At 37.1% G+C, this 20,910-nt stretch overlaps 1 long non-coding RNA gene across 2 annotated transcripts in view; it reads left to right on the forward strand.

Annotated features, from left to right (window-relative positions):
- The window catches only part of LOC127525587 (uncharacterized), a 38,158-nt gene that overhangs the window by 9,033 nt on the left and 8,215 nt on the right, over positions 1-20,910 (forward strand). Inside the window, exon 2 of one of the 2 annotated variants that reach the window (XR_007933378.1) lies at positions 10,251-10,387. The exons of the other annotated variant lie outside the window; for it this stretch is intronic. This is a non-coding gene — a long non-coding RNA (uncharacterized LOC127525587). The remainder of the gene's footprint in view (positions 1-10,250; positions 10,388-20,910) is intronic. 2 annotated transcript variants of the gene reach the window in all.

Genomic DNA, 20,910 nt, shown 5'->3' on the forward strand with positions numbered 1-20,910 from the left:
GGGTAAAGTTTAGGGCCTCTAATGGCCAATAAAGCTGGATGTTCCTCTCCCACCACTGCAGTAAAACACAAAGGTGAAATTATTGAGAGTTAGTACATTCTTGTGTCTTTTAGAGGGTCAAAGGGGTTCGGAGCCAACATGCCTATAGAACACATGTCTTCATCTGAACCCTTGTCAAAAAAATCACTTTTCGACAACTAGAAGTATGCAGACAGAGTGCAGGCCTGAACATTAAAACAATATATATACACCCAGCCGTGTACGAGGGGCTGTGGCGTTTCCCAGCTGACCTCTCAGTTACAGGCCAGATGCTTTCCGCATTCGTCCTGATCTCCAGTTCCATCCTGATATTTCCTCTCCCTGTGTTTGAATAATAATCCTAAAGCGACCAGAAAATTAGCATTCACTTTCCATCAAATTACTCCACAGTTCCCTAATGCACAGATCGCAAGCAGTCTAACTTTAGCAACACTTCAACAGTATGAGAGTGGGAGGGGGCGTTGGGATCTGAGCAAGAGGAGTACTGTCCTTCTAATGGTTTCTTTGGATGCCATATGTCCTTCATGTCAGCTAAGATTCTACAGTTACAGTTCAGGTTAGTGTGAAAGACAGACAAGTTGTATAATAAGAGGCCTTGGGGCTTTTTAAGCAGATCTCACCATCTTGCATTACCATCAATAAATTCAACCCTGCAATAGTGCTGACATAAATTAGGGGCCTTGTTCTCCTGTAACTGTACTTCCAAAGGTGTCATTGTTCAGAGCCGCATTAGCAACCTTCTGCGCAGCCTTGCAGTTCCGCAATTAAATGGCCACTTCTTCAACAAATGCCTCCTCTTCTTGGGTCACTGATAGCGAAAGGCCCTTAAACTTTATATTCCCTGATGGAGCGGAAAAGCAAACACAACACTGGAGTTTGACGCTTTGGCAAACTCATTAATGCTCGGTTCTTTTCAAGGGGCGCAATAGTGTTTATTGCAGTCATGGGCATTTGTAGCATCAAGGGTGTTATTTCTTGGTCTGGTGCTGTTTTCGTGAGCTTGTAAATGCCTATAGATTCAAGGGTACTAATTTGTGTTTTATATAAAAAACATTAACAAAAAAAAAAATCCACACTTTGATTTAAGGATTAAGCGTGGGCTTAATTCCTCTCATGTCTTAGAATTATTTTCTTTGAGATTATAAATATAAATCTTCAAAATACCAATTTCATCTGTCTACAGTCTTTATGTGATTGCAGCAAGATAGGAATATCAATTCTGTAAATATGTTAAAAAAATTCCAGAACTGTTTACAGTTTTAGTACCATCAACTAAACCAAGAACTGAGCCATTATCAAAAAGTAAGACCAAATCAAAGTTGATTGATAAATTACAGCCAAAAGGCAAACAAATAAATTGCAACAATAACACAAAATTATTATTATGATTATTTAATATTTTTAAATCAAGAATTGAGCTGTAAATAGTGGTTTCTTTGAAGTGTCCTTTCTGGAAATAAGCACTTAAAGCCTGTCTTTTGGATCAGCAGATTTGTAGTTTTTGTCCGGTCTAATCTAGTCACTAATTCAATCATTTAGGACTGCTTGGAACAGGAAAGGAAGACATCGACTTAGTTGAGAAAAGCGTAAATGGAGGGTTATGTAAGTCAATAGTAATTTAATGAAGACAGGCCTTCACCTGTTTTTCACCTTTTAAATTCGCCACAGCTTTCAATGCTGCATTTATTAAAGACAGGATCTATTTTGTTTCCTTGATTTGCGCATTTTAAAAAGACAACATTTTGCAAGACTCTATGCATACAGAAGGGCTTGTTCTGTCAGGGCTTGTTCTGGGAGCTGCGAAAGGCCTCGGTGCAGGTTAGACAGAGTGAGAACCGGCCTTTGAGTGAGGCCTCCAAGAGAAATAAAAAACACCCACTCCTCATGCTTTCGGTCAAACATAGGTTCAGCGGAGGGGAGGCTGGCACCTTGCCCAGCAAAAAGCTCAAGCGACTCGCTCCGTCAGGTTATCAGAAGCAACCGCCACGCCAAATAAGCCAGCACCGGGCACAGGAAGTACCAGATGGTGAAGGTTGGGAAGGCGAGTAACACAGAGCCGATCACAGAAAAGGTCAGGAAGTGAATGAAGGAACAGGAAATGACACAGGATCTTCTTTTCGAGCATCTGTATTTTTTTCAATGGCTGCAACCGAAGCTTCGCTGCCTTTTCCGTTGAGTGACAGGCAAGCGGAGGAAAGCTGACATTGTTGAAGTATGAATTTCACCGTTTGTGTTTTTTGCAAAACACTAAGTCGGATCAGTCTCTCTTGATTGGCAAGAGGGGCTTGTCCTGCAGTCGACCTGCCGGCAGAATAGGGGGGTTTTATTGGCGAGTCAAGTTCAATTTATAAAAGCTGTTCAACTTAATTTATAAGATCTCATTCCAAAAACATGCATTGGGATGAAGCTATACACTTTATGACACATAATACTTACTATTGCAACTTTCACACATAAAAGACTGAATGATGTCCATAACAAAACAATTCTTTTACTTAGTAAGCATCTAATCTAGGAACAGAAGCTGTACACGGTATTTAGAAATGCCGTTGCAATGTACATTTCACAAGCATTGAGAGCAGAGGGGAAAGTAAGAGAGAGCTAAAGAGATGTTCTGTGTCTGGTCTTGATCCTGGCCTAAAGGAGTTCCTCCTTCTGCCCTCTGTAAAGAGCTCAGAGCTGTTGTGACATCTCAGTGATTGATAGGTAAAATGAGACCCATCCTGTAATAAAAGCAAAGTCCATGCAACAAAAGGCAGGATTTTAAAATCCTAAGTCAATACAGAACATTGATCCCACTAGAGGGACAGCAAAGGAAAAAGAGGATAAAGCCTGGAAAAGAAAAGAAATCTGTCATGAAAGAAAGAATGAAGTATTACGTGAATAGTCGGTTTATGTGAGTTGGTCATCTGGATAATAGACGGGGCACAGCAGAATCACGCTGACCAGATATTCTATAACCCTTGGACTATAAAATCCAGGTCTGGAATCAATCTGCAATTTTATAGCCGCACTGTTTCTGCTCTCTGTTGTTTTATCAGTGAAAGGATGATACATTTTTGAGCTCTACCTGCTCACATGCACTTTACCAGAGTGCTGAAATGCTACAGTGGTAATAAATAGCAGTCGTAGCTTTAGGGTCTGTCATCAGCGTTCGGTCTGGTCTCCAGGAGTTCACTGGTTCAAAAACAGTTCTGACCACCACAAAGACATAAAACAAGTTGGATTTTACCCATCCATCCATCCATTACACGGCGTACGTATCTACTCCACAGACTTCACATGCAAAGAAACCACTGGGCATTATTGTCACATTCTTTCTCAGACTGTCTCGCCCTATGAATTATGAATTACGTCTCGACTCCTCACAAGTACGACAACACCTACATGGCTTTAGAATCTATGTAATAGCAACCTGCGATCACTGAAGCAGACCTGCTCCTGGTTGTGGTTTTCAACAGCAGAATCACAAAAGCACACATGCACGCACCCACACAGATGTCTCATTGTTCCTTAGTCGCTCGTGCGGTTTGCTTAATTAAAGCTGAACTGCGGGAATGTCCCCACTATGATGAGTAAAAGCACTCTTCTCCCTTCTGCTCAGCTGGTCTCTGTCTTTTATCAACCTGTTCAGAAAATCAAGCCTCCACCTCGATACTTACGTCTTCAATAGCAAATTGGAGATGAAGACCAGAACATATATCACACTTTCAGACACAGCTGTATTTCATGTTTCATATTTCCTGATGTCCTCATGACTTTTGACAATACAAATGGGTTAGCACTTTACTTCGATAGTCGATTGTACTAACTATAAGTAACTTTGCAACTACTTTTCAACTAACACTCACGAGTGTTAGTATTAGTCTGTCAGCTTAATATCTGCTAACACTTTATTTTGATGGTCCACCAGACTATATGGGGTGTGTTCACACTTGGCATGTTTGGTTCGATTAAAACAAACCCTGGTGCGATTGCTCTGTTAGTGCAGGTTCATTGAATAAGTGTGAACGCTACCATCCAAACCCTGGTGCGCACCAAACAAGCGGACCGAGACCGCTGAAAAGATTAACTCTTCCAAACGAACTCTGGTGCGGTTCGAATGGAATGCTCAAGCATACCTGTTTTTTCTAGTCATAGTTGCGATGTTGCCCATTACAGTTCAGTACAGGCATCAGAACCGTGTCTCCTCGCAACAGATCTTCATTTGTGTGTGTGTGACGGAGGGATTCATGCCGCTGTTTTGACTCCTTTACACATTTTAAAAGCTCTTCACGAGTTCTCAGCTGGTCAAAAATACCATCCTATGTAGTCTACGCACATACAACAAGCGCATTTAGCCCAGCACACAGCATTGTTTTGAATGTTCGGTAAGTTCCGTCACGAAATATATGTCATAAAAGCCGACCAATCAGGTGAATAAATCCCTATGGCTTTAGGTTTGGTATCTTGAGGTTCAGTGTAAAGAAATGCCAATGTGAACCGACCAGGACTAAATGTTTTTTTTGGTCCAGATCAAATGAACCAAGTGAAGCAAACTACAAGTGTGAACACATCCTAAGTAACTTTTCAAGTACATCAAATTATTCTACTAACCCTAACCATAACCTAACAGTCTACTAATATTAGTTGACACGTAGTTGCAAAACTACTTATAATTAGTAGAATGTCTAAAAAGAACTATCATAATGTAGTGTAACCCAAACTAGTCTGGGAAGTGACAAAAGGAAAACCGAATATGAATTATGGCTCACAGTATTCAGCTCATCTTGATGTTCAAATGATAAAAACCTTTTTCATTTTTTTTTTTTTTTTTCACTGCAGCTACTCTCAATATCTTTTTGGCTTCCCAAAAAGATTTGACAAATCTCTTTTTACCATTGCTGCTCTAGTTCATTCAACACAAGGGTCAACCTACAGCTTGTCTGGTGGTAAATGTTATCTTATCAGCTCATGTTCAGTTTGAGTGACCAACTCAGTGGGTGGACTGAGGTATTTGTAAAGTGATCAGAGCAACAGAGTTCTAGTTCACAGAGATAACAGGCCATCTGCTGCTCATCCAATGTGCCCCATGAGTCAGCTAACACTTTGACACTACCCGTCTCATCCACAATAAAGAACAGCTTAACATGGTATCAAACATGCCTTGCTCAGACAGGTGTGATGACTTCACGTGTAGCAGGCATTAGTAAGTATTAGTTCGTTTTTCTCACATTTCCAAAAACTATAACACATTTCTCAAAACCAAAACTGCAACTGTAAACCTTATTAACAACAGAATGTTTTTTAATATATATGACGGAACAAAATACTGGAGCGAACTACTGCCATAGTTTGAAAAAAGACGTCTGGCTTGATGCAAGTTCTTAATTTTCACAACTGGAAAAAAAAACTTTGAATGTGAATAAGCACAACAGTAATATCAAAACATCCTGAACGCACTGTACTGTAATTCACGATGAATGAAAAACAAACAAAAACGAAATCTTTAAAAAAAAATATTTCCCAAGCATTCAACCCAATTTTGAATCTAATTTACATCACATGCAATGTTACTCTAGTATAGACAGCAGCAACTATCTGGCAAGACAGCAGAAGTAGCCCCTGTATGGTTTATGAACTGTAGGAAAGCATCGAGCTTCTCAGCAGGCAGGTTCTTAAGCAGCAAATCAGCATATTAGAATGATTTCTGAAGGATCATGTGACACTGAAGTCTGGAGTAATGATGCTGATAAATTCAGCTTTGCATCACAGGAATAAATTACTTTATAAAATATATTCAAACAGAAAACAGTTATTTTAAATTGTAATATTATTTCACAATATTACTGTTTTTACTGTATTTTAAATTAAATAAATGCAGCCTTGGTGAGCAGACGAAACTTCTTTTAAAAACATTAAAAATCTTACCGTTTCCAAACTTTTGACTGGTAGTGTATATGATGAATTTTTAACATTTTTTTTTAGGGAAAAGGTTCAACAGATTTGCAACTTGACTGATACAAAAAGAATGTTTTAGTGTATGCAAATGAAATGAAAATCCACCCTATTTATTTTCTAAATGCAAGCAATTGATCTTATTCTGAACAATTCATTCATGCATTCAGACTTCTCTGTGGTGATGGGTGCCTTTTTTCAGTCATTTAGTACTCTTAAAGGGATAGTTCACTCAAAGATGAAAATTCTGTCATCATTTACTCACCCTCAAGTTGTTCCAAACCCAATGCTATCTCACGACAAATTCGTACGTATTTTATGAGGTGGCTAATTTGTACGAATTTGTACGATTTGTATAAACCCCAGTGACTGATAGGTTTAGGGGCGGGGTTAGGGGTAGGTCATTCATACGAATTCATACAAATTTGTCAACTCTTAAAATACGTATGAATTGCCGTGAGATCGGTTTGTATACATTTCTTTGTTCTGCTGAACACAAAGGAAGATATTTTGAAGAATGTTTGTAACCAAACAGTTGTGGGAGACCATTGACTTCCATAGTATTTTTTTTCCCCCATGCTATGGAAGATCTTATAATGGACTGCAAGCTCACATTCAGATCAGCCTTCAAACAATCAACAAAAGTCTCGTCCATTCATTTTTTCTTTTTTTTCAATAATCTGTTTCACTCGAATGTCACATCGCAATATGGAAGAAAAGATCTGTCGCTACTTCTGTTACATCGCGACTGTAATCTTACTATTGTTCACATAAATTTGCATAAATCTGGAAAATGAAATATTCTCACACAGGTCCTAAGTCACAGACATTGCCTGTCTGATTTCGGTCTCTTTATAGCAGCTTGACCTGCTGGCCAGCATCTGTTCAAGCCCTGTGAGGCTGGTGCTACCGAAACACTTATTAAAGTGGACATTAACAAGGCGGCGTACCAGCCAAACGCCTTGTAACTTGGGCGAGCAAGGTGTCGAGATCATTAATTTTAACAAGTAGAGCCGATAATAATCTCATTGGAGCTCTTATTTTATTGACATCGCTCTCCTGGGCTAGTCCATACGACTGAGATACAAGAATAAATCCCTCAGCTTATCAATGTAACAGCTTGGACTCATTACATATTAAGCTCTATTACAGTATGCAGAATCCCAAAGACCTGAAAATGGCTGTCACTGGAATTTTAATTGACTAACATGAAGGAGGCTGTAATTTTTCCCCAACCGATCTATCTTCCCCCTAACCTTCCTCGTATCTCCCTTTCTGCTTCTACGGAACAATAAAATCGTCTGGATTTAAGTTATGGTAAGTTTTTGAAGTGCTACAGGCGCCTGTAAATTTGGCGGGCACCTTTGGGAGCCGCTGCAGCGGAGCTGGCTGTGCCACTATTTCATAGCCTGGATGATTCATGGCTCTCCATGTCGTTCCTACAGAGGCCCTGTAAATCTAAACTCATGCTGCCGTCATTAGGGAACAGGGGGCCGGCGAGCAGAGGCCCAAGGGCCACTTCACATGGACTAACGCTTTTGGTCATTTCACTGATCTTCACATTTCATTGAGGTGATCCCACCCCAACCAGACAGGCTTCAGACTTTGGTGGACTGTGACCCTAGAGCTGTCACACCGACTTCGCCCACGCACATGTCTGGCCTCGGTTCCCCCTGGCCAGCGGCAGCTGTCCTACACGCTCGTAAAAATCATATTCCTATTAAGTTATAAAAAGGTTTTGCAACAAATGCACCATTTCATAGGCTTGAAAGAGAGGGAAATGTCAGTGGGAGAGTAAAACTGAGTTATTGCTTCCAGTTTGAAGAAGAGCAGCAACAAGTAACTGATAGAATATAAGAAAAGAAGGATAAGAAGAAAGAAAATATAGGAGGATAAGACGAGAAAGCCCAGGAGGGGTGCACGTGGTCTTTGTCCGTTTCTTACACAAGCTCCTGGACTCCTTGTTGTAGACACCTGTGCGCGTCTAATGTTTCAGCGAGTCTCTGAAAAACAAACGCACAGCTCCGATCTCTTAATCCGCGTGGCTCCGTGGAGCATGGTCACATGATACGGCTGGGCCGATGATGATGGTGGGCCACGGTGGTAGGGGTGCATGGGGGGGCGAGCTTAATCTTTTTTAATTCAAATCAAGGAGGTCCCTGGTGGGACACAGGGATGATACCCTATCCGCTGCAATCAGGCTGACCTCCACTTCGAGCGCGCTCTAAATGATTAATGGAGCTGCCTTCCCACCGGTTTCCACGGCAACCGGTAACCGGATAGCCCACAGGAATTCGGCTGCCCGCCCAAGTGAGCGCCAAGGGAGGAGGCAGAGAGGGAGAGAGAGAAAGAGCAAGAGGAAAAAGAGAAATGAAGCAGTGGTACAGTCTGTATAAGGGAGAGGGATGGGGGTCGAAAAGGATAGTCCCAGTTCCAGAAGAGAAGGAAAACAGAGACTTCCGTGAAGATGTGGAGTGAAAGCACAACTTTGTGAGAGAGAATGATGAATTTGGCTGTAACGCTAGTCGTTCACTATTCTAATAATCAGGCAATTGATCAAAAGACTGGCATTCAGAACGGACTTATTTATTATAAGATCGTCCACACTTATAATAAATACATTTAAATACACAGATATATTTAAGCTACAGTGCATTTTTGCATCGTCAAACTACTATCTGTCCAAGTGTACATAAACAAATATAAACAAATATTGATATCTTTTGGACAGTAGATAGACCTGTCTTTCAGAGCAAGCAAACACAACACCGAGGCCTGAGGTATGATTTCAGTCTAGTAGCTTTAAATATATATTACTATTTTTGAAAGAAGTCTCTTATGCTCATCAAGCCTGCATTTATTTGATCAAAAATACAGAAAAAAAAAATATTATGAAATATTACTACAATCTAAAATAATGGTTTTCTATTTTAAGATACTTTAAAATTAGGGATGCACCGATATAAAAATTTTGGCTGATACCGATAACTCTTTACATTTGAAAGCCGATAACCGATATATTGCCCGATAAATCTAAATCAAAATTTTTATATAATTTTTGAGAGCCTGGTTACAAAAACAAAAGTCTCACCATTAAAATCCATGTCCCAAGCACAAAATTATAATTCTCATTATAATATTATGTAGCCTATATGACAGACTTGGCTGTACGTTGCACTGTATTTTCCTGTTATTTCAATCATATTTCAAGCAAGTCAAAACCATAATGGCGGACAGCGCGCATCTGAAGTGTCTCAGCTGAAGGAAATAATCCATTATTTATTGGTTTTAATATATCGGCCAAATTTTCTTATCAGGCTGATAACGATAACATTAAAAAATAAACACATATAGACCGATACCGATATAGTGGCCGATATATCTTGCATCCCTATTTAAAATATAATTTATTTCTGTGATGCAAAGCTGAATTTTCATCAGCCATTACTCCAGTCTTCAGTCACATGATCCTTCAGAAATCATTCTAATATGCTGATTTATTATCAATGTTGGAAACAGTTGTGCTGCTTAATATTTTTTTTATAACCTTTTTTATATACCTTTTTTCAGGATTCTTTGATGAATAAAAAGTTAAAAAAAAAAAAAGAACAGCATTTATTTAATATAGAAATCTTTTGTATCTTTTTTCTTTCTTTTTTGAAAGAAATTAATACTTTTATTCAGCAAGGATGTGTTAAACTGAAAAAAGGCTATAGCAAAGATTTATATTATTAGAAAAGATTTATATTTTAAATAAATGCTGTTCTTTTTAACTTTTTATTCATCAATGAATCCTGAAAAAAGTATCACAGGTTCCAAAAAAATATTAAAGGGTTAGTTCACCCAAAAATGAAAATTATGTCATGAATTACTCACCCTCATGTCGTTCCACATCTGTAAGACCTTTGTTCATCTTCGGAACACAAAAGATATTTTTAATGAAATCCGATGGCTCAGTGAGGTCTCTATTGTGATGGCCGATTTCAAAACATTGCTTCAAAGCTTTACGAATCTTTTGTTTCGAATCAGTGGTTCGGAGCGCCAAAGTCACGTGATTTCAGTAAACAAGGCTTCGTTTACGCAATCCGAACCACTGATTCTAAACAAAAGATTTGTAAAGCTTTGAAGCAGTGTTTTGATATCGGCCGTCACTAGATATTGTTGAAAAGTCATTATTTTGGTTTTTTTGGCGCACAAAAAGTATTCTCATCACTTTATAATATTAAGGTTGAACCACTGTACTCACATGAACTGTTTTAAATATATGTTTTTAGTACCTTTCTGGATCTTGAGAGGTTCAGTGACATTGCTGGCAATGGAGGCCTCACTGAGCCATCGGATTTCATCAAAAATATCTTAATTTGTGTCCCGAAGATGAACGGAGGTCTTACGGGTGTAGAACGACATGAGGGTGAGTAATTAATTTTTGGCTGAACTAACCCTTTAAGCATCACAACTGTTTCCAACACTGATAATAACTGAGTATCAAATCAGCATATGAGAATGATTTCTGATGGATCATGCGACAGTGAAGACTGGAGTAATGGCTGATAAAAATTCAGCTTTGCATCACAGAAATAAATTAAATTTTAAAGTATATTAAAATATAGTATAGTACAGTATATTTAGTCCAACAGAAATTGTTTAAAGTGCATGTACATGTGCAGGTACGTAGCATGTAGCTAACATTACAACTATTGACATATCACCATGCTTAAAATACTGCCACTGTTACCTCTTTGTCTGGGCTCTGCAACTTTTAAAATAGCCCATTGTCCGTCCATCCAGGTGATTGATGAGGGAATCCATGTTAACTTGATGGGACCTCTTGTGCTTAAGTGGCCTTTACTGGGTAAGAGGCTACATGGGGATTGATATCGATAGAATCTCAAGGTCTAAATTGGTCTGCCTATCAGGTTCACAGCCAGAGAGTGTCCCTGAGTAGACAGAAGACAACAATGATGGAACTTCACAAATCATGATATTGAACATGGTGGCAGAGGGCAGATTAGCAGACAATTATGAACTGTTTAACTTAATGCCTTAATAGGCAATAGGTGATTTAATGTCTGAAAGAAGGGTTGGTAACATATCAAGATAAACATTTTGATCTTATTGACCTTCTAACACAACACACATCCAATGAGCTCTCTCTCTTGGTCTCATCTTTTCTGTATGTGTGTGTTTGTGTGTGTATGTTTGGGAGTATTTGGTGTCAGGCCTATTGTTGTGGTCGATGGTAAAATCAGCTGCTAAGCTTTCACAGGAAACCACACAGACAGAAAGCGCTCCATACTGCCCAGTCTGTGTATTGAAATACCATCCCTGAGAGTGTGTTGTGGGGGTGTGTGTATGAGTGTGTATATTGGAAGACATTCACAGTATCACCAAAGGTATCTGTGTACACGGTGTTGCTTCTCCCGCAACATCCTGTCACTCATCGATACGGCCACAGTTTTGGATTGAATTTCTCCAAAGTTTTTGCCACGGATGATGAAACAGCTTTCCAAAATATATTTCCATATTTAAAATCCACAATATTTGCATCTACTCAGAATGGGTGTTAATCAGCTAGCTCTGGATTATAAAAATTTAGGCTAGCTCATTTTGCAGCACTCCACAAATTTGTAATGAAAGGGTATTTTTAAGTTGCGTACGTGTGTCCCGTGTGTGTGTGTGTGTTATACGCAGTGCTGACGGACTGATGCAGTGGGGGTATCACTGACAGACTGACAGGCCAGTAAACCCAATCTGACCTGTTCCTCCTTGCTCTGCTGTGGCCTCCGTCTCCCAGTCTCCCTCAGACTCCAGTTTCCTCTATTTCCTGCACAATCTCACAAGCCTTTATAGAGCTGCCGCTAGTCACTCACACAGGCAGCTTTAACCCATAGAGAGTACGGCGGCTTTGACCTCACCCAGGTTCAGCTCTCTAGTCTTATTGAGAACACAAGATGGATGTACTGGTCACAATCTCTCATCAGTCCATACTGTGGGAATAATGACAGCTCATTAGACTGATGTGTTTACATGACTATTTCAACAGCACACTACAAATAGGTGTTGTATTTAATGTACTGAAAAATGTATAAAATGAATATTTTTAAATATTTATGTTTAAAAATATATTTAAATAATAATAAATAAAGCATATTACAAATTCAAAAGCAATACATAATAAACATACATAAAAAGTTGATTCATTACTTAAAAAAAGTTAGATAAAAAATTTAGACTTACTCATTCTTTGATATTACTAGAAATGTGGAAAATATTTATAATAAAGTCATTAAGCTATATATATGGAAGTATAGGTATGCTTGTGTATTGTATGTGTGTATGTAATATATATATATATATTATACACACACACACACACACACACATATATATATATGCATTATTACATTTAAATAAAATGAATTGTTTTATAAAATGTATTGTTATATATATAAAACATTTTATAAAACAATACATTTTATTTAAATGTATTAACAATTATATGTATATATAATTTTTAATACATTTAAATATAATGCATTATGTATTGCTATTATATATATATATATATATAATAAAAAAATATATATAATAACAATACATAATCCATTATATCTAAATGAATTAAAAATTATATATATATTTAAATAAAATGTATTGTTACATTTTATTTAAAATTATTGTATTATTAAAAATTTATGTATTTTATGTGTGTGTGTATATATATATATATATATATATATATATATATATATATACACACATACATATATATATATACACACATACATACATATATACACACACATACATATAATAAATACATTTTTGATAATACAATAATTTTAAATAAAATGTATTATTATTATCAATTATTAATAATTATTATAAAATGCTTTAAAAAAAAACTTCTTTGCAGAGTCTTAATTTTTTGTTCACTGCATAATGCGTGTGTGTGAGTGTGATTTGTACAGAAATTCATATATAGTCTAAAAAAGCCTTAGATCAAGACTTTCCTGTTAATCGAATTATGATTATTTGAAATCATGAGCGGCATATATTAAAGTCAGGTGTGTCCAAACTTTTGAATGGTATTGTACGTTCAATTGTTTTTATGGTTTTGGCATTATTGTGTTCTTTTGATAAAATATTCACAAATTAACAAACGTCAGACTTTTGTCATTGGCAACATAGGGATTTACTACCACTACACTTGCTGGAAAATAACTGTATTTTTCTTTATGAATTAGCAGACTACAAATTACTCTCTGTTCTGAAGACCTGCCCGGTACCATTTTGTTGAAATTATGGATAATGATCATGACCTGTGTCCGTAAGGCACAGTGTTTACTTTCATAAACAAGTTTATAAGATGAATTGAGGAATTCAAACTGTGTACACCAATGGGAGCAGAAATGTTTAGTCACAGTGGAATATCTGACACATGTGACTACCGAAGGACTGAGGGCTGCTGGGTAAGAGACCGGACGAGCTTGTGTGGGTGGCTGGAAACACACCAATGGCAAACAGCAAACAACTAGAATCCATGATGTGATGACAAAGTCTGAGCTGAAATATAATGAGAAAATCCTCGCTCACGTGTGTCTTACAGATACGTGCATGTGTCACAGACGTCTGTAGGATAAACTTTATGAAACTTTTACAAACCACAGGAATTTGTGTATGAGGCAGATGTATTTTCTGTACCTTAAGAGACACCGTACACAGTTGCTCCGGAATCCACGTATTAGCCCATCATGGATGTCCAGGTTTGGGCTTAACAGGAAATATAAAATATAAACAAATATGAAAACTTGTATACTGAGATCACAAATCAGCACAAAAATTAACGCATAGTTTAACTTTTGAGTTACACTGTGTATTAGAAGATATCCAGCAGTTATCATCAGTCAACAGGCACATACGTGTCAATGTGAGCAGTGTGAAAGGGGTTCAACAGTAGGTTTGCCCCCTTTGTCAGAGACCGAAGGGGCCAGTCTAACTGTGTTTCATGATTAATGAGAGAGGGAAATGGGGTCATGTTGTATTAAGAAAATGTGTGTTTAAACCCAAAACCGGCAAAGAGCTCTAGACTAATGCATCAGTTATCGACTGGACACCTGAGAGCGAGAGGCTGTTACACCAGTCCCTATGGCCTGCAGGCCCATCCATCCACACAGAGCTCCCTTTCCCTTTCTGTCTCAGTCACTCGCTCACTTTCTTCCTTTATAGCATCTTTTTTTAGCTCTTTTCCACTCATTTTCTTGCAATCTCTCTCTCCATCCAACATTTCCCTATTGCCCATTCTTTCTCTGCTCCTTAACACAATAGGCTCTGTGTCAGTGTGATTACATGTTTATAGGGAAGCCATGATGGTTAACACTCAATCCTCTCTCAACCCCCTCAGTGGATAGCAACTTGATCCTGATGACTTGTTGGGGATACAACGGCACAGCCTCGGGTCCCTACAGCCGAGATTACAGTTACACTTCTCTCTGCGTTTATTTAATTCTCCAATGCTAGTAGCAAATAATATGTGCAGATATTTGAGGTAAAGCTATTTTTGGTAAACATCATAACCAGGGGGTTTTACAATTATATGTTTTTGTGCTATTTAAGAGAGCTAGGTTGAAAACTAACATTGCATAAATTTGTTTCAGATCTGTTTTTGGTTTGCTCAAGTGAACCATCATTTTGATGCGGAGAGTTCAAGTTGCAAAGTTTAGTTGTAAACCAAATATGGAGGGTAGATAGCGACTAAACAAACAATGACTGATTCAGACGAGCTTCTCATCCTTGTGGAGGCCCAAACAAACGAAAGCATCATTGTACTGTGCCGAGATACCCAACAGGCAGTGGAAAAACAAATAATAGAGAACCATGACATGAAAGTCTGTGCAATGGGTTGTTCTGAAATGAAAACCTGACATTTACAAAAACAGATTTCATAACTGTCTTTTCATCAATATGACAATTACCATAAATTGGTTATGAAGAGTGAAAATTTCTGGTTTTGATATATAGTTTTCCTCCTCAATGGAAACTTCTGCTGTAAGGAGCAATCAGTATATTTATGCCATAATTAAGTTTGACTAGGACTTCATCAAAGAAGAAGATGATGATAACTTGCAAAGGGAGTATGAAAATAAGATTGTTTATCTTGACTTTATATCATTATTTCCTGTTTCTCATAAACAAAATGTTAAAAAAGGTTGACCATAGTATGACTAGATCTGCTGGACTAGACTGCATAAAACTTAAAACCATACTGTCATATTTTACAGTCTCGTTTTGATTTTTTTTTTAAACTACGACTTTTTTTATTTATTATTTGTTCAAAGCAAGGGAGCAAAAAGCAAAAGGCTTTGTATGACAGCATTATTTCAAAAAGATGGTAGTGGAATGTAGCATTTAGAGTTTACAGCTCTATATTAAAGGGTTAGTTCACCCAAAAATGAAAATTCTGTCATTAATTACTCACCCTCATGTTGTTCCACACCCGTAAGACCTTCGTTCATATTCAGAACACAAATTAAGATATTTTTGATGAAATCCGATGGCTCAGTGAGGCCTGCATTGCCAGCAACACTTTCAGATGCCCAGAAAGGTACTAAAAACAGATTTAAAACAGTTTATGTAACTACAGTGGTTAAACCTTTATATTATAAAGCGAAAAGAATACTTTTTGTTCGCCAAAAAAACAAAATAATGACTTTTCAACAATATCTCGTGATGGCCGATTTCAAAACACTGCTTCGAAGCTTTACAAATCTTTGGTTTCGAATCAGTGGTTCGGAGCGGCAAAATCACGTGATTTCAGTAAACGAGGCTTCGTTTCGTCATAAGTGTTTCGAAATTTCAATAGTTCACGTGACTTTGGCAGTTTGCTACGCGATCCGAACCACCGATTCGAAACAAAAGATTCATAAAGCTTTGATATATATACTTCAATGTTCAACCCAGGGTCTTTCATAAGATGTATTATAAATATATAAGTAATTATATAAGTATAACATTTATATTTATCCCTCAGAATTGGACCAGCACAGGCTGAAGAACTGCTCTGAGGTGAGTTGACGCTGAAGTATACAGTATCATATTGATTTGCTCATAGCTGTCTTGCTCTTAGACAGATGATCCTGTTTTATTGGATCATTTCCTCAAACTCTACATTAGGAGGCAGACAGGATCAAAAGCAAACACCAAGAAAGGTCACTCTAATGATTTCTTGCTTTAAAAAAGAAAAAATGGGAACACAAAACAGAAACAAAATACTGTTTAGCAATCAGATAAGACAAAAATATAACATCTCATTATTCAGACCTTTGGTTTGTTGTTACAAGTTTTCTGTGCTGTATAACACAAATTACAAAGACTCAGAATAAAATCTAAAGCACATTATAGATAAGTTAAAGCATCTTAGATTTAAAAAAAAAAAAAAACATTAAGCAGAACTTTTGAATGGTAGTTTGTGTTTGTTTATGGAACAAGAAAAAAAGAGAAAACATCTGTTTGTTCACATTCTGTATCCTGCAATACACTTACTTAGTTAACTTACTTGGCTCAGAAACCCATACACACACACACACTTCCCTCACTGCCTGTGGATCAGAGGTCAAGTGATTCATCCCAGTGGTTCCTGCAGAGAAAGTCACATAAAGAAGTCCTCGCAAGATTATGCTGGGATGAAGATGTCTGCTTTGTTTATAACTGTTAAACCACAACATTACATTAAACTCTCTGTTTCCTGGATGTGTGAACTCATTGGCTATTCCAGTTGAGTTATTCTGCTTTGGCCACCATGGGTTTTTTTTCTGTGCACTGGGTGCACGGGTCCTGCTGGTTACATTAACCGATGTTTGGACATCTGCTGGGGCTTGGCTCAAAGAGTGGGCCTGTCAACGTGGGCTTTAGAAAATCGAGAAATTGCACAAACACTGGGCTGCGCGGTAATAAAAACAAGCTCCCGCTTGCTGCATTAGTCCTACATTAGCCCAACTATCCAGCCTTTGTTGATGCATCGATGCTGTTAAAGATATCTTTGGTCAGATGTAGTGACATTTTAAATGCCTTCTAGATCAAGCTGAGCAATGTGACTTTTTCACTTCAACTTATTTTCTTGTCAAACAGTGAAATTGTGGCTTGTGGTCTAATAAAATGAAGTTTGTATATATTTTATATAAAAGACTCTTAGCTTTACAGCTCTTAATAAAATGCATAAAAGCAAGGAGTGAAGTAGAGAAATAATAAAGAGTGATGGGGCAATCTTAGCTGCTCTCAGTAGGGGAGTGCTATGGTAGGGCCCCGTTTATTTACTTTAAGATTCTGCTGAAAAGATACAGACTGATGTTTTGTCACATGTAAAATACGAGCCGCTTAACATTATTGTGAAATAGCATAAACAGTGAAATGACCCTTGGAGTAATAACCATCACTTATCATTGTGATGGCAGGCTGATGTATTCTGATAAGATGTCTTTTCTTCATCTGAGGTCTTAATTTCTCCCTGCTTCATGCTAGACTTAAAGGAAAAGCTAAATTAGCAAACTAAATGGATAATTGCTTTAGAGGGAGATATGAATAAAGAGGAAGAAATCTGAGCCCTTGGGTGGTTTTATTGCTTCCCATGTCTTTCATGCGCTCTCAGCTTTTGCTCACCAACAATGGCAACCATTGATGCTTTGGAGTGATCTTTAGTCAACAGTGACATTTTTTTAACCAATTAGAAACAGGTTATTAGACTTTTGCAGACAGGTCATTTGCTGCAATGTTTTTGTTTTAAACTAAATATAAAATTGAGATGGTTTGTATCTGGTAATAAAAATGTAGTAACACTTAAGGTCTCATTTGTTAACATTAGTTAATGCATTAACTAACATAAAGCAATACATTTGTTACAGCATTTATTAAACTTTGTTAATGTTAATAAAAATCCAGCTGTTCATTGTATGTTCATGTTAGTTCACAGTGCATTAACTAATGTTAATAAATACAACAATGTATTAGTAAAATGTTGAAATTAACATTAACTAAGGTAAATAAATGCTGTAAAGTATTTAAGTCTTAGTTCATGTTAACTTTATAGTTAACTAATGTTAAGTATTTGAAATCTTATTGTAAAGTGTTACTAAAAATGTACTTTGTAGAACCTGAATATCTTCCTTATGACTTGATAAATTGTCATTGCTTGGTAAGAATTACTAGCGAATAAATTTAGCAAACATAGAAGTTGATATACTTTAGCCTTTTTAATTTTTGTTAGCTTAATTTTATGCCTCATGTTAAATGCTTTATTTTGGTCCAAGAATTCATATTTTGACCTTTAAATGCCAAAAACATACTAGCAATATAGGAAATGATTTTATATGGCACCAATATGAACTGTAATTGTATCTGCAAAATTAAGAGGTTGCTTTGTTAAACAATACATTATTAAACAGCAGTTTCTGACTTTATCATACAGTTTAATGTGATTTAATATCTGAGTTTCATTATCTAAATAATAATGTATGCCCTTCATCATGCCAGTTAAGCTGTTCCTCCAACCTTATTGTCGTTTATTCACCCTCCTGTCGTTACAAAACTGTATGACTTTCTTTCTGCTGTGGAACATAAATTAAGATATTTTGGAAGTCAATGGGCTCCAATGTTGTTTGTTTGCTCAACGTTCTTCAAAATATCTTCTTAGATGTTCTGCATAAGAAATAAAGTCAAACAGGTTTGGAACAATATTAGGATGAGTAAATTACAGACTTTTTCATTTTATTGTGGACTATCCTTTTAAAGTCTTAACATTTAATTAGGATGTAATTGTACACTCAAAAAAATGCTGGGTTAAAAACAACCCAAGTTGGGTAGAAAAAGGACAAACCCAACAATTGGGTTGTTTTAACTCAGCTAATGGGTTGTTTTAACCCAGCGGTTGGGTTAAATGTTTGCCCAACTTGCTGGGCAGTTTTATTTAACTCAACTACTCTTTAAAAATTACTATATAGCTATCTTAAAATAAACCCAAAATAGGTTGGAAATTAAATCATTTCAGAGGCAAAATAATCAAAAGGTGAACATTATTAATAAGCAATTTAATAAATGTTTACTTTTTAATTATTATTCATTAAACTTATCAATAAATATTAATTTATTAAACATTAATAAATTAATGTTTAATAAATTAATAGTTAATTTCCAACATACTTTGGGTTCATTTTAAACAAGCAATACAGTCATTTTTAAACAATAGTTGAGTTAAATAAAACCACCCAGCATGTTGGGCAAACATTTAACCCAACGGCTGAGTTAAAACAACCCAATTGTTGGGTTTGTCCATTTTCAACCCAACTTGGGTTGTTTTTAACCCTGCTTTTTTTTTTTTTTTTTTTTTTTTTTTAGAATGTACAAAAAACTTTGCTTGTTTAATAATGTGCTATGCTACAAAAATCATGAACATCATATTATAGTAAAGAAATGCTATGTAAAACTCTGGCAAATAGAAACTATTACAGAAAATAAGACCAATTCATTTTTTAAGATTCAAATTGGCACAGTTTTCCCATCTACATGCATTATGTCCCATGAGCCTGATTCTGTTCACTTAACTCTCTGGCTAAATAATTCAGAAGTTATAGACAAAGAGAAAGTAATGTGAAATTTAGGCTACAGCCGTGACAGGTAGAATAGAGTGTTGGTCTGCTGTGGTTCTGGAGAGAAACGTTTACACGCTTAGTTTAGTTTCATCAAAATATTGTTTACATGTCTCTGTGGAACTGACAGAGGCAGTGTGCCGTTATTTGAGCCTGATCATTTGTCAGTGCCGTTGTGACAAGGGCACCACAAGACTCCTCAGAAGGACATGGGCTACTGAGACCCAACTTTATATATCACCGGGTGCGAGACGTATCCGTCAGCATTTAAAGTGCCACAGATTTACTACAGTGGTACTCAATAAGTCTAGTTAAAAAAAAATCCGGTCAACAAGAGGAAAAAAAAGACTTTAGCTCAATCCTCACTTCATAGCCATCCATCTGAACACTGCGGATATTGGTCAGCTAACACAGATTTTTGAAGTTTAAGTTCATTACAAAGAGATAATCTCACCCAAACCTTCTGGAATCAGACACTATGTGCATTGACCCAGGGCAGGAATTCCCCAGGATCCTCGATGAGGCCTCTAAAGCCCAGTGACAGTTTGTTGTTACCATATTGTGTAACCTAAAACCTCAAAGAGAGGTTTGTCACTCGCTCACCTTCTCCAGTTGTAAGCCGATAAGGACAGTAATTGACAGCTACACCGCTGGAGTGAATGACTTGAGCTCTCTCAGGCCAAGCATAGACTTGAACAGCTTCCTGACAGACACACGTTAACGTTTTCTTTTACACAAAAATTCTGTCATTGTTTTCTTACCTCCCTCACATGGGAGAATATAATGTTTTGGGCATTTACATTGGATGGCTAAATCATCACATAAAAGCTGCCAACATCTGAGTTTTCCACACGCTAGTTCCAAACATTACACTTGTCTTTCAGCATTACCAAAGTATGAATATGCATTCAGATGCCCAGCTTCAACAGTCGAATATGAGAGCAACAGCGTAGCAGGTTCCCACTGCTAAAGGGGCTATACCTTGCAAACGCAGCACCTTTCTGTGCACAGCGTGATCAGATCCAGATGGTGTGGGTTATGACCTCCACGGGGCCAGGCTAGCTGATCTACTGTCACTCAGTCTCTCAGTGTTTGTGTGTGTATGTGTAAAAGAGAAGATGAGGATGATGTATGTCAGTGTAAAAGGAATCCACAGACTATAATTGCCACTCTCCTGATATTTGCCTTAATGACAGATCTGTCAGCTAATAATCATTGAGTAAATATGATACTGTAATGCCTGTCTGTGGTTTAGCGACACATATAGAAGACGTGTTTGCTGTGTGTGAACACTGCG

The sequence above is a fragment of the Ctenopharyngodon idella genome, chromosome 13, assembly GCF_019924925.1.
Source record: "Ctenopharyngodon idella isolate HZGC_01 chromosome 13, HZGC01, whole genome shotgun sequence".
Classification (NCBI taxonomy): domain Eukaryota; kingdom Metazoa; phylum Chordata; class Actinopteri; order Cypriniformes; family Xenocyprididae; genus Ctenopharyngodon; species Ctenopharyngodon idella.